This window comes from Microtus ochrogaster, linkage group LG4 (genome assembly GCF_000317375.1).
Source record: "Microtus ochrogaster isolate Prairie Vole_2 linkage group LG4, MicOch1.0, whole genome shotgun sequence".
NCBI lineage: Eukaryota > Metazoa > Chordata > Mammalia > Rodentia > Cricetidae > Microtus > Microtus ochrogaster.
The window spans coordinates 6,197,018-6,208,733 of record NC_022030.1 but is presented as its reverse complement, the minus strand read 5'-3'; the positions used below and the strand labels follow the sequence as shown (position 1 = coordinate 6,208,733).

Below are 11,716 nucleotides of genomic sequence, written 5' to 3'. Positions count from 1 at the left end.
TCCATTTGCTTGGAATATTTTTTTTTTCATTCTGAAGTGATGTCAATCATGATGGTAAGATCTGTTTTTTGGATATAGAAAAATAATAGATTCTGTTTTTAAATCCAATCTGTTATTCTGTTTCTTTATTGAGGAATTGGGACTGTTAATGTTGAAACTTATCAATGAACAGTATTTGTTGTAGATATACACAGTTTAAATATGGTTTTATTGTGAAATGTCTTTCTTTTTCCCCCTATCATGATTGAATGTTTTGCTGGGTATAATAGTCTGGGCTGGCATTTGTGGTCTCTTAGAGTTTGCAGAACATTTGTCTGAGCACTTCTAGCTTTTAGAATTTCCATTGAAAAGTTGCATGCGCTAATAGATATGGCTTTATTTTACTTGGTCTTTTCCCCTTGTAGATTTTAAGATTTTTATTCATTCTGTATATTTAGTTCCTTGATTATTGTTTGCCAAATGAAATTTCTTTTCTGTTTCACTCTGTTTAGTGTCTTATATGTTTCTTGTATCTTGAAGGTATCTCAACTTTAGGCTAGGGATATTTTTATCTATGATTTTGTTGAAAATATTTTCTGGACTTTTGACCTGGGTTGATTTTCCTGCTTCTGTTCCTATTACTTGTAGAGTTGGTCTATTCATAGTGTTCCACATTTCCTGGATGTTTTGTACCAGAATTTTTTTTGACATTTTCTTTGACTGAGGTATTCATTTCTTTTATCTTGTTTTCAGTACCTGAAATTCTCTCTTCCATGCCTTCTATTCTTTTGGTGAGTCTGGCCTCTGAGCTTCCTGTTCGGATTCCTAAACTTTTCATATCCGGTTCTCCCTCAGTTTGTGTTTTCTTTAGTTATTCCATTTCCACTTTCGAGTCTTGAACTGACTTATTTCCTTTCATTGTCTGCATAGATTTCATTAATGAATTTTATTCGTACCATCTTTAAAGGTCCTTGAGCATTTTTATAATAGCTATTTTGAAGTTTTTGTCTTATGCTTCAGCCATGTTGCATTTCTCCAGACCTACTGTAGTAGGCTTCTGGGCTTTAGTGGAGATGTAGTGTCTTGATTATTACTGATTGTGCTTTTACACTAACATCTTTGCATCTGGGTTTGGGATGGTTATAATTCTTGTTGTTGACGTATTGTCTTTGTTGGGAGGGTTTTCTGTTCCTTGGTTTCTGTGGTCTTTTCTGGGTCTTAGGAGATTGTGATTACTGTGGGTTGCCTCGTAAAGAGTGCTTCTGAGTATCTGCCAGGTGTGGTCACTACGGGTCCAGGGTAGACAGTGTTTCTATGTATTGAAAGCTAATAGGAAGAAATGGGGATACACTAGAAGGACTGGGAACTGGGAGGGTCCATAGAAGAAAGGGGAAGTTGGTTCTGCCACAAGGATCTGTGAAGTCCCAATGAGATGGAGAAAGAGAGTGAAGACAGATTCCTGCAGGTGTCTGTACAGGGCTGGGGGTGAGACAGGGAACTGGAAATAGAGAACAGAATGCAGAGTGAAGATTGTCTACCTGACACCCAGGCTAGGAGGCCAACAGGTCTCCAGGGAGGGAGTGCCTCTGGGTGTTGCAGGTAGAGATAAAGGGATGGGGTGAGGGAGGAAGGTGATAAGAAAAGATCTGTCTAGTCCCCTGGCAAAAGGAAGGGGAGGCCTCAGCTTGAGGTCTGCTACAAAGCTGGCCGTAAGACTGGCAAATGGAAATTGTAAGACAGGAAGAAAAGAGAAGATTACCTCTCTCATTCCCTGGCCAGCATGGCCAGTGGGTTTCCAGGGAAAGTTTGTTCCCTTTTTATTTTGAAGACAATATCCCCATCACTGCAGGTTTAAAAAATATGATGAAATGTGTTTGGAGGCAGGCTATTCCCAACACTCACTTTATATTTTTTTTAACTCCAGACATTTCATGATATTTTCCCTTCCTTTCTTGGATTTCTCTTATAGATGAATGAAATTTCCCCATATTTATTTTTTATTACTACCTGGGCTAAATGATCACCACCATGAAAGAGTCATAACGACCAGACTGTGATTCTGTGTGATAGCTGTGTTTACTTACATGCTTTCTTTAAGAATCTGTAATTCCTGTCTATGGCAACTAGAAACCACAACTTTGTCTTCAACTTGTTATTGATTTGAACAAAGAAAATTCAGCTTAGTCTTCCTTAATCAAAGTACGTCTTCAGTATTTGACAAGCTAATTTAAGTAGAATATGTGAAAAAGAAATTTTGTGCAAGACCTCAGTAAATGCAAGATATTTTAGTAAACCAATAAAAATAAGATTAAAAATTCTATAACATTCTATTAAAATTATGCAATAAAACTTTTACAGAATTTTCCTTATCCCCAAACCTCCAAAGCCTGGCTGCTAGCTTTCTAAATTTTATGTTAAGGACCTGCCCGAGCAGTAATACTTGTCTTTCATGAGTTGAGAGAAGATAATATGAAAGGAATAAAAGAAAATGGTTTTCAAATACAAGGTTCCTCATTTGGCACACTTTGGATCTGTCTCCACTTACCCTAAATCTTCCTGTGAATAATGATCGCTAGACCCCTCAAGTTGTCAAACCGTTGTTGAAGAATGCTGTCAGAGGACACTTCTTTGCTCTCCGGACATGAGAAACGTTCCTGTAACCTCATGTTACAGAGTACGTGAGTACAGCTCTCCAGTCTAAAAATAGGGATGACGTGAAATGCTTTGTCATTTGTTCTGCTGTTCTTAGACTGAAGGTAGATGTCTTCCACTTCAAGTTAGATAGATGCCAATTCAATTTGTTGACACACTATCTTTGTCATCTTATATTTGGGGCTCAGGGTCTTTCCACCAATCCCTTTCATTGTCAGTGAACTAACTAGTCTTTTTTGTTTACAAGACTGTTTCTCTGTAGTTTTGAATACTGCCCTGGAACTCCCTCTGTAGACTAAGCTGGCCTCAAACTCACAGAGATCCGCCTGCCTCTGCATCTCAAGTGCTGGAATTAAAGGAGTGCACCGCCACCACCCATCTTATGCTAAATGCTATGTGAGTTGTGTTGTAGGCTGAATTGTATCACACTGAAATTATTGGCTGAAGCCCTTCACAGAGTGATGGTATTTAGAGAGTCCTAGTTCAATTTTATTGATATTCTTATAAAAGGAAAAAAATAAGACATGTAAAAAAATCAGGTACCTCTGTGAACACTGAAAAGACCATGTGTCTACACCAGGAAGAGAAGCCTTGGGAGAAATCAGCTCTGCTGACACTGTGTTTTTGACTTCCCATCTCCAAATATGAGAAAATAAAATCACATCATATCTGGTGTCCATCATTTCCAGTATCTTTTCTTTAAGTGGAAAGGAGTCTTTCACAAACCCCAGCTCTGCCTATTCACAGAACTGAGCAGTGTGATTGGGAGAGCAATGCGGGATTCCCTACCGTGACTGTCATGATGTAATAGCCACCCCTCGGGGCAGGCTGGAGTTCATTCTCTCAAAACAATGTGAGAAATGAATGAATGGAGACCTGGGTAAACTGAGGTTCTCTGACCCAGAGGAAAAGAGACCTGATGTTGATGGCAGGGTAAGCAATACCAGCCACAGATGCGCTCCTCAGCTGCTAAACGGAACAGCAGTGCCTGGCCTGACAATGGACTTATTCCTCTTCTGGTGTCATTCTCTGCCTTTCAGAACTGCTAAGCCTTGAGCTATGACTGTGTTGTCATTACCCGGAACAGTATTAGCCCCAGTTTAGATTCCCTAGAGGATGCTACTTATTACAACTCTACTGGTACTTGGCTCTAAAGAAGGAGGCGTGGAGACAGTGGTATGTTTTTGCACTCTTGGTGGATTAGGGATTTCTCAAAAATAAAGTTAGAGAAAATCTTCAAGTGGAAATATCTTTTCCAGTGTTAGGCATCGAACCTAGTGTCTTATACATGAGGGACATGTCACCTACTGCAAAACTATACTCCAAACCAAATATTGACACTTAGTATGTGCTCTTGGGGGTTTAGTAAGTATTGATTGTGACCCACCCTAGATTAGGAGATTGCTTATCTTTAAGCTGCATAGTATTAACATAGCCAATGCTAGATGCTAGTGTTTAAGACACATTTTTTTTAAGAGAACAAAAACTAAATGTTCTATGTAGCCAGATTCTCAGTATCTTCAGAAGAGAGGAAATATTTCCTTTCTTTTTCAAAGCTATATCCCAAGAAAGGTGTTCAAGTTTTATGGGGGGCGGGGCTGGAGGGTTTCAAGACAAGATTTCTTTGTAGTTTTGGTGCCTGTCCTGAGCTAGCTATTGTAGACCAGGCTGGCCTCGAACTCACAAAGATCCACCTGCCTCTGCCTCCTGAGTGCTGGGATTAAAGGCATCTGCCACCACCGCCTGGACAGGTACAAGCTTTGAGGAAAATTGGAGTACATTTTTTATTATTATAAGATTCTTAAGAAAATAAGCCACATAAAATGTTCAGGTTTAAAAACTGTAGTTTAGGAAAACTATATTTTCCTCTGCCTCCACTGATACAATTTGTGCACCATTTCAGTTATAATATTTAACACACAAGCTTATTAACTTTAAACCTAAACAGCTCCAATTGCAGCTAACATTTACTTGAGAGTTTCTCATTATTAAAGCATTTGAGACTTAATTTTCCTGTTTAATCTACATTAAAACAAGCAGTGGGATAAGACTGCATCACAATAGTTATTTCTTTAAAAATATCCACTGATATGTAAAGGCGATTTACACATACATACATCTGAGCTATGTGCTCCAATTTCACTGCTGGAAGATTGCAGGCTCATATGCAGTCCTTGGTTTCTTATTAATAGGAGGATCATTCATTAAGAAAGAAAACCAAAGCACAAAGAGGATTATAAAACCACAAATCTAAGCGCAGATTCACCAACATCCTTATTCTTGAGTGAAGCTTTATCATTCTGTCCAGGACCTCCTATGTGTAACAGACAACTCACTCTGTTGGGTGCATATACTGGGAACAAACAACTTCTTAGAGGTAAAAGAAACACATGAACACCTTGTCCTGGTTCTTTTTCTCCCTCAGTCTTACTTTCTGTCTTATTAAAGGGTTGGGTTTTTTTGTGGATGCTGAATGATACTCAGAAAGAGCATGGCCTTTGAGTCAGAAGTTTGAGAATTGAGAATGTGTGTAGAAACACATGGCACACTGCAGTGACTAGTAGTATAAAATTCACACACACACGTATACACAAACACACAAATTTTTATAACAGCTTCTTTATCTATGAAATAGCTATCACAATATATACGTCTCCTAACAAATACTGATTAGGTACCAACTGTTCTCCAGGTATTCTGTGTGCTTGAGACAGACTAGTGAAGAAGACAGGCTAATGCCTCTGTTCACATGGTGCTTACGCTGAGGCAGGACAGTGAGAAGAGGCAGAAAAAAATCCACTGATAGCCAACAAACTATTATCTAATATGGAGGAAGGAAGGAAGGAAGTGTCGTATATCTAAGATGAAACACAAGAAAGGCCAAGAATGTCCACTTCTAGCTATGGATGGAGAAAGCAGTATTGGATTAGCCTCGCCGAGAACAGACACCTGGAAAGTTAGACATCATGTGGGAGTTGACTAGTTGGGGGCAGTGAGGACTGTAGCCACTAAAGGAAGATGGTTCACACATGTTCTGTTGCTTCTCTGTGTTTCTGCTCATGAACTCTTTCCCAATTTCCACAACAAGCGAAAGAGTTCCTGGATAGTCCATCAACTCTATCAGCCTGTCAAAAGGGCAAAGTTACTCAAACAGCTAGAACTCATGAAAATATGGCATTGGAGAGGAAGGAGCTGTTCAGTAGAGAGGTTGTGCTGGTTGTTTTTGTCAACTTAGCACAAACCGGAGTCACATGCAAGAAGGAAACTTGATGGAGAAATTGTATAGTGGCATTTCATTTGTATTTTAATAAATAAAGCTTGCCTGAATATTAGAAAAGTAAAATATCCACACTGTTAATCTCAGTAGCCACACTAGCTTGCCATAGAAACCAGGGAGTAGTGGATGCCCTTAATCCTAGAACTAGAGAGATTATAAAATAAGAGGAAACAGCTGTCAGTCACAGTCTCATTCTGAAATTCCTGGAGGCAGGATCACCAGTTTCAGACTGTGGTTGAGGTAAGAGGCAGTGACTAGCTACTTTGTTTTTCTGGTCTTCAGGTTGAACCCCATTGTCTGCCTTTGAGCTTTTATTAATTGTGCTACAAATTGCCTCTATCAGATTGGTCTGTGGGCATGTCTATGGGAAATTTCTTCATTAATTATTGAGGCAGGAACTTTCAACCCACGGTGGGAGATGCCATGCCTGGGCATTTGTTCTATGTTGTAGAGACTGAGCAACCCATGGAAAACTAGCCAGGAAGCAGCATTCCTCTATGGTTTCTGCCTTAAGCTTCTGCCTTGAGTTCCTGCCATGGATTCTCCCAATGGTGAACTGTAAGTTCCTCTAACCCCCTTCCAAGTTGATTTTGGTCAGTGTTCTATCACAGGAATAGAAAACATATTAGAACCAAAACTGGTGTTAGGAGTAGTGTCTAGAACTAAGTCTGTATAGGAATAAGAAGCACATGAAGGGGTTCTGAGAAGATCCACAAGCAAGGGTGGCAATAATTCCTATGCTACAGAAGGTTATCTGCATCATAATAATAGCAGCGGGCCCTACAGGACTTCAGAGTAACCACATTCTTCATGGAAACACATACTGATGGAAAAAGTAACAGAATCTAGAATATCCAAAAAGTTTACTTCAATACACATCGTTCAGTAAGTACCTTCTTAGATATACAAAGAAATAAATGGGACAAGAGAAAGCATCCCAGGCCTGAGATGTGAACTTAACAGATCAACAGTTCAAAACCGCCTTTTATAAATATGGCAAAAAGTATAGGATAATTTTTGAATAATTAAAGGAGATATGATTTTAATGAATGAACAAATAGAGGATTTCAGAAGAAATGACAGGCCATAAAAACAGTGTAGGTTTTCTAGAGAGGAAGCTCCATGACATTTGGAATGGAAAGCTTACTGGGTGGATTGATCAGAGGATTAAAGATGACCACAAAGGAGTCAGCAACACTGAACACAGTTCATAGTGTTTAATTTGATTAATTTTCTTTTTTGTAGAAAAGAGTGAATAGGGCTTCAGGTATCTGCCGAGCTATAGCAAATGATGGAATACATTTGTTTGCAAGCTTACAGAGAAGAAAGTGTACATAAAAACGTATTTTTTGAGTCTTGAATTGGAGAGGAACTGAGAGGAGGTCATTAATATGGACTCCACAAAACCACCTCAGCAGAACTCTGAATTGATAAGTGCCAGTTTCCAAGGCCCCAAGAAAGCAAGATCATTCCAGAGAGAGGGAAATAGAAAGATGCGTTGTTGGGAAAATGAAATAGGCAAATATAATGTCATTTCTGGTGATTCAAAACACACAGTAGGTGCTTTGTAGTATGCTATTTTTGACAGATTTTTTTTTCCTTTGCGGCTGTAAAATCCTGATAGCTGGGTGTTGTGCTATTGAGCTTCTAATAATGATCCTTCAAAGGAACAAAAATCCCACGTACATCTTTAAACTTGTGTTCCTATATTTCAAAGCAATGGAATTTCACAAACAGTTATCAGTGCAAGCGTTCTCTGGCAGTCACTTGTACACTCCAATAGGAGATGGTTAAGGTGACAGCTCAGTGTAGCAAACAGGAGGTAAAGGAACACAGTGATCCTACCACACAAATTCTAGGATAATCTTTCCCGGTGTGTTCCAGGGAAAGGCAAATCTGGGCGAATGACTGCATCCCATGGAAACAGGAGAAGAGAGTCCCATCAAGAGGCACTGCCAAGCAGGAAACACTTATTGATGATGGGCAAAGACTTCCAGGTCGGCAACACTCCTCCTGTCTCCCCCTCAAATGGGAGAAGATTCCAAACTTACATTTTTCTATTATCTTTGTAGCAGCATTTCAAAAAGCTGCTTTGCATGAGAGAGTAACTTACCTATAAAAATTACCTGTGATAGGGTAACTGTACAATCAGTTATTTAGTAAGGATTCTTAAAATTTTGTGTCTTGATTCATCTTTTTTTTTTTAAAAAAAAAAGTTAGATTTCTGCCTTAAAATTTAAGCTTAAAAACAAAGACCCAAACTTACAATCTCAAGTGAGGTCAGTAGAGTTAAGTGTGCTTATTGCTCAAGAAGTTAAAGATTTTGTGAATTCCACACTGCAAATCTAGAAGAAGAAATTAAAACCCATTAACTTAAGCTTCTTGTCTTCCATTTATGACAACAATATATAAACCTAATATAGTAGAGGGTACAAAATATATGAGTGTATATTTAAAGTAATTACAATCCTGCATTTTAGCGAAACAAACTAAAACCTTTCAAAAATCATGACAGCTACATTTTCATTTATTTTTGCAGATGATGTACTACAGTGAATATTATGCACATCTTTATGCCTTTAAAATAATAGATCTAGACCCTTGGAACATATTAACTTTCCAGACCACTAGATTTCATTGACCCAGAAGCTAAGAATATCATCAGATAGCATCATGGGCCTCTAGAAAAGCAGCCCCCATTTTGCTGTACTTTCCTCTCTCTGATGAATTCACAAATTATTTTAATCTTGCCTTGATTTATGACTTTCATTGTTCTATGAAACTACAAAACTTCATGAAGATTCTTCCACACTGGAACATAGAATTTGGGATAACCTAAATCTGTGTTTCTGGGTCATGGTTATTCATATGGCTCTAGAATAGACCATCTCTTGCTCCCTTAAAGATGGGAACTCTGTGGTTTTCGCATTAATAACATAGTGTGTGTGTGTGTGTACATGTTTATAAGACACATGTGCTGTTAAAAGTTGGCTACCTATTTAAAAGACATCAGAAATATTGATAAGATCCTGTATCAAGATTAACAAACTTAAATGTGTTGAGAACAAAAATGTATAGCAGACACAGGAATATTATCCATAAAAATATTGATGGTAATAAATTTTGAAACTGCAAAACACTTCATATACTATGATTCATAACAAACAGAAAACTACTAAATCCTTCCATAAACTAATGCCTAATAAAAGTCATGAGTTTTCTATCTAAAAGTTTGGCAAGATGTGTGTCACACATCAAAATCATTCAACAAATGATTCTACTTACCAGTAACTTTCAAATTTATATCAGTATTTTAATATTGGAGATAATTGAGATTTGTCACTTGCATTTCAGAAGTAATAATATAATAATTCAGGGGATGTAGGGGATGAGGGTAAGTGACAAGAATAAAGCGTGATGTTATATATTCATGAAAACACCATAATAAAACTTTGTATGATAACTTTAAAAAATAACAAGACCCACTCCTCTGGGCTCCATACTAGGCTCCACAGCAGTCTTATGGAAAGACAGACTAGTGTTTGGAACCCCAAATAAGACACAGGCTCACCCCCGCTAACCCTGCTTAAGTCTGTCCAATGACCCCAGACTGCTCCCCCTCCCCTGAGATTCATGGCCCAGTCTACTACTTTGGAAGAAGTCTTCAGCTTTACCAGAGGCCAGACAAAATCTAGGGATCCCAGGCCCCCAAAACCCAGAGGGGACATCTTACTGGACCTGAAGACTTGTTAGTCATTGGAACTCTTCATCATTTAGGCCAGAAGACCAGCACAGAGATACTACCAACTTCATGGATTTAAGACGACGGTAGAGAGCGGAACCCATGTTCAATACTAGAGTCAGCACAAGAGGTAAGGTGCGGAAGAGGATAGGCGCCAGTGGAGAGGCAGCTGCTAGCGTTTTTGTCCAATAGCTGTGACACTATTGTCAACTTGCCTTCTAAACATTTACACACATTCCCATATATTATTCCTGCTGTCATTCTCTGCTCATGGACAGAATCTTTTCTACAGTGGAGACTTTTAGCAAATTAAATTGCTGAGAATTAATGATTCTTGCTGTGTTACAGTGGCCCAATGCTCAATCATAAGTGGAAGAAAATAATCAGATATCTAAATGCCTGGAAAAGTTCAGGGAACATCATTGGAAGGAAGCAAGAAAGGCAAGAGCCAGAGAAAGGGTTGGAGTATTACATAGGTCCTTTTTCCCTCTTGGAAGAAAATGGTTGCTCACTAAACTAATAACCAACTTTAAAAATTCAGAAAAAATGATAAGACTTATACAGACCTTCCTCATGGCTAAATAAAGAATGAAGAATAAACATTACTTGGGGAGAGGAGATTCTTTGGAGAATCTGCCTGCGAGTTGCAGGGAAATCTCTGATGTAGATTTTGTGAGTCGTCACTTAGAGTGGACTTTTTCATTAGGCAGCCGACTGAGCCCACCAAGGCTCCTGTAAGGAAATGCTCAACCATAATTCTGCAAGCAATTTCTGGAAATTCATTAGTTCAACTAGTTAGACTTAGGTAAAACAATTTTTGGTCTATCATTTGTGCCATAACTGGAGTTAATAGACAGTTGTTCATATGGGAGAATCATATATCAATAATCACAAGTAGAAACAATAAAATAATAGCACAAGACTGTTTAATAAACTGTGGCTCATAAGCTTTCAATATTTCTACATATAGTTCTCTTATTGCTAGGCTCTTAACCTAGATAATTTCTATGCTAGTGAATACAATTCTGTTTATCCACTGATTTATTTTTATAAAGAAATAATATAGCAGAGAAGCTTAATGATATGTGTTGAATAGTATCAGAGGTTAGCTATATATTTTTTTACTTCATTATTATTAGTTTACATCCTGACCACAGTTTCCCCTTCCCCTTCTTTCCAGCCTCTCTCCCCCTCTTTTCTACACCATCCACTCCTCCTCATCCATTTACCTTCAGAAAAGGGAAGGTCTCCCGAGTATCAACCAAACATGGCATATCAACTAGGCACCATCCCTCGAATTAAGACTGATCAAGGCAACCCAGTATGAGAAAAAGGGTCCCAAAAGTCAGCAAAAGAGCCAGAGACCATCCCTTCTTCCACTTTGGGTTTAGGTCAATCCTATGCAGGCTCTCTGTTTGTTGGTTCAGTCTGCGGGAGCCCCTATGAATCTAGGTTAGTTGGTTTTGTGAGTTTTCATGTGGTGTCCTTGACCCCTCTGGCTCCTACAATCCTCCAACCCTCTTCTGGAGGATTCACCAAGCTCTGTCTAATGTTTGGCTGTGAGTCTCTGCATCTGTTTCCATCAGTTGCTGGATGAAGTTTCTCTAATGACAATTAGAGTAGGCACCAATCTATGAGTATAACACAATATTGTTAGGAATCATTTCATTGACTTATTTCTGCCAGTTCTGTTTAGTTCTCTGGGCTGTTCAGCCTCTAGTTCTTGGCCCTCTGGACAGTGTCAGGGGTGGACAGCGTAAGTCTGAAGTTGAACCACCAGTCATTGGTTGGCCACTCCCACAATTTCTGAGCCACTTTTACCCAGGACAAATCTTAGGTTGCCAGTTTTGTGGTTGGGTTGGCGTCCCAATCCCTCCACTGGAAGTCTTGCCTGGTTACATGAGATGGTCATTCAGGCTCTGTACCCCCCATTGCTAGGAGTCTTAGCTAGAGCCATCCTCATAGATTCTTGGGAGTTTCCATTGTACTGGATTTCCAGTTCATCCCTGAGATGCCCCCCAATTCCAGTTGTCTCTCCCAGAACTCTTTCCCTCCATTCCCTTGCA

At 39.0% G+C, this 11,716-nt stretch overlaps 1 long non-coding RNA gene across 1 annotated transcript in view; it reads right to left on the bottom strand.

Annotated features, from left to right (window-relative positions):
* LOC101994510 overlaps positions 1-2,650 on the bottom strand; it is a 47,362-nt gene extending 44,712 nt beyond the window's left edge. Inside the window, exon 1 of the long non-coding RNA XR_001229251.1 lies at positions 2,525-2,650. This is a non-coding gene — a long non-coding RNA (uncharacterized LOC101994510). The remainder of the gene's footprint in view (positions 1-2,524) is intronic.
* Positions 2,651-11,716: the final 9,066 nt, after the last annotated feature.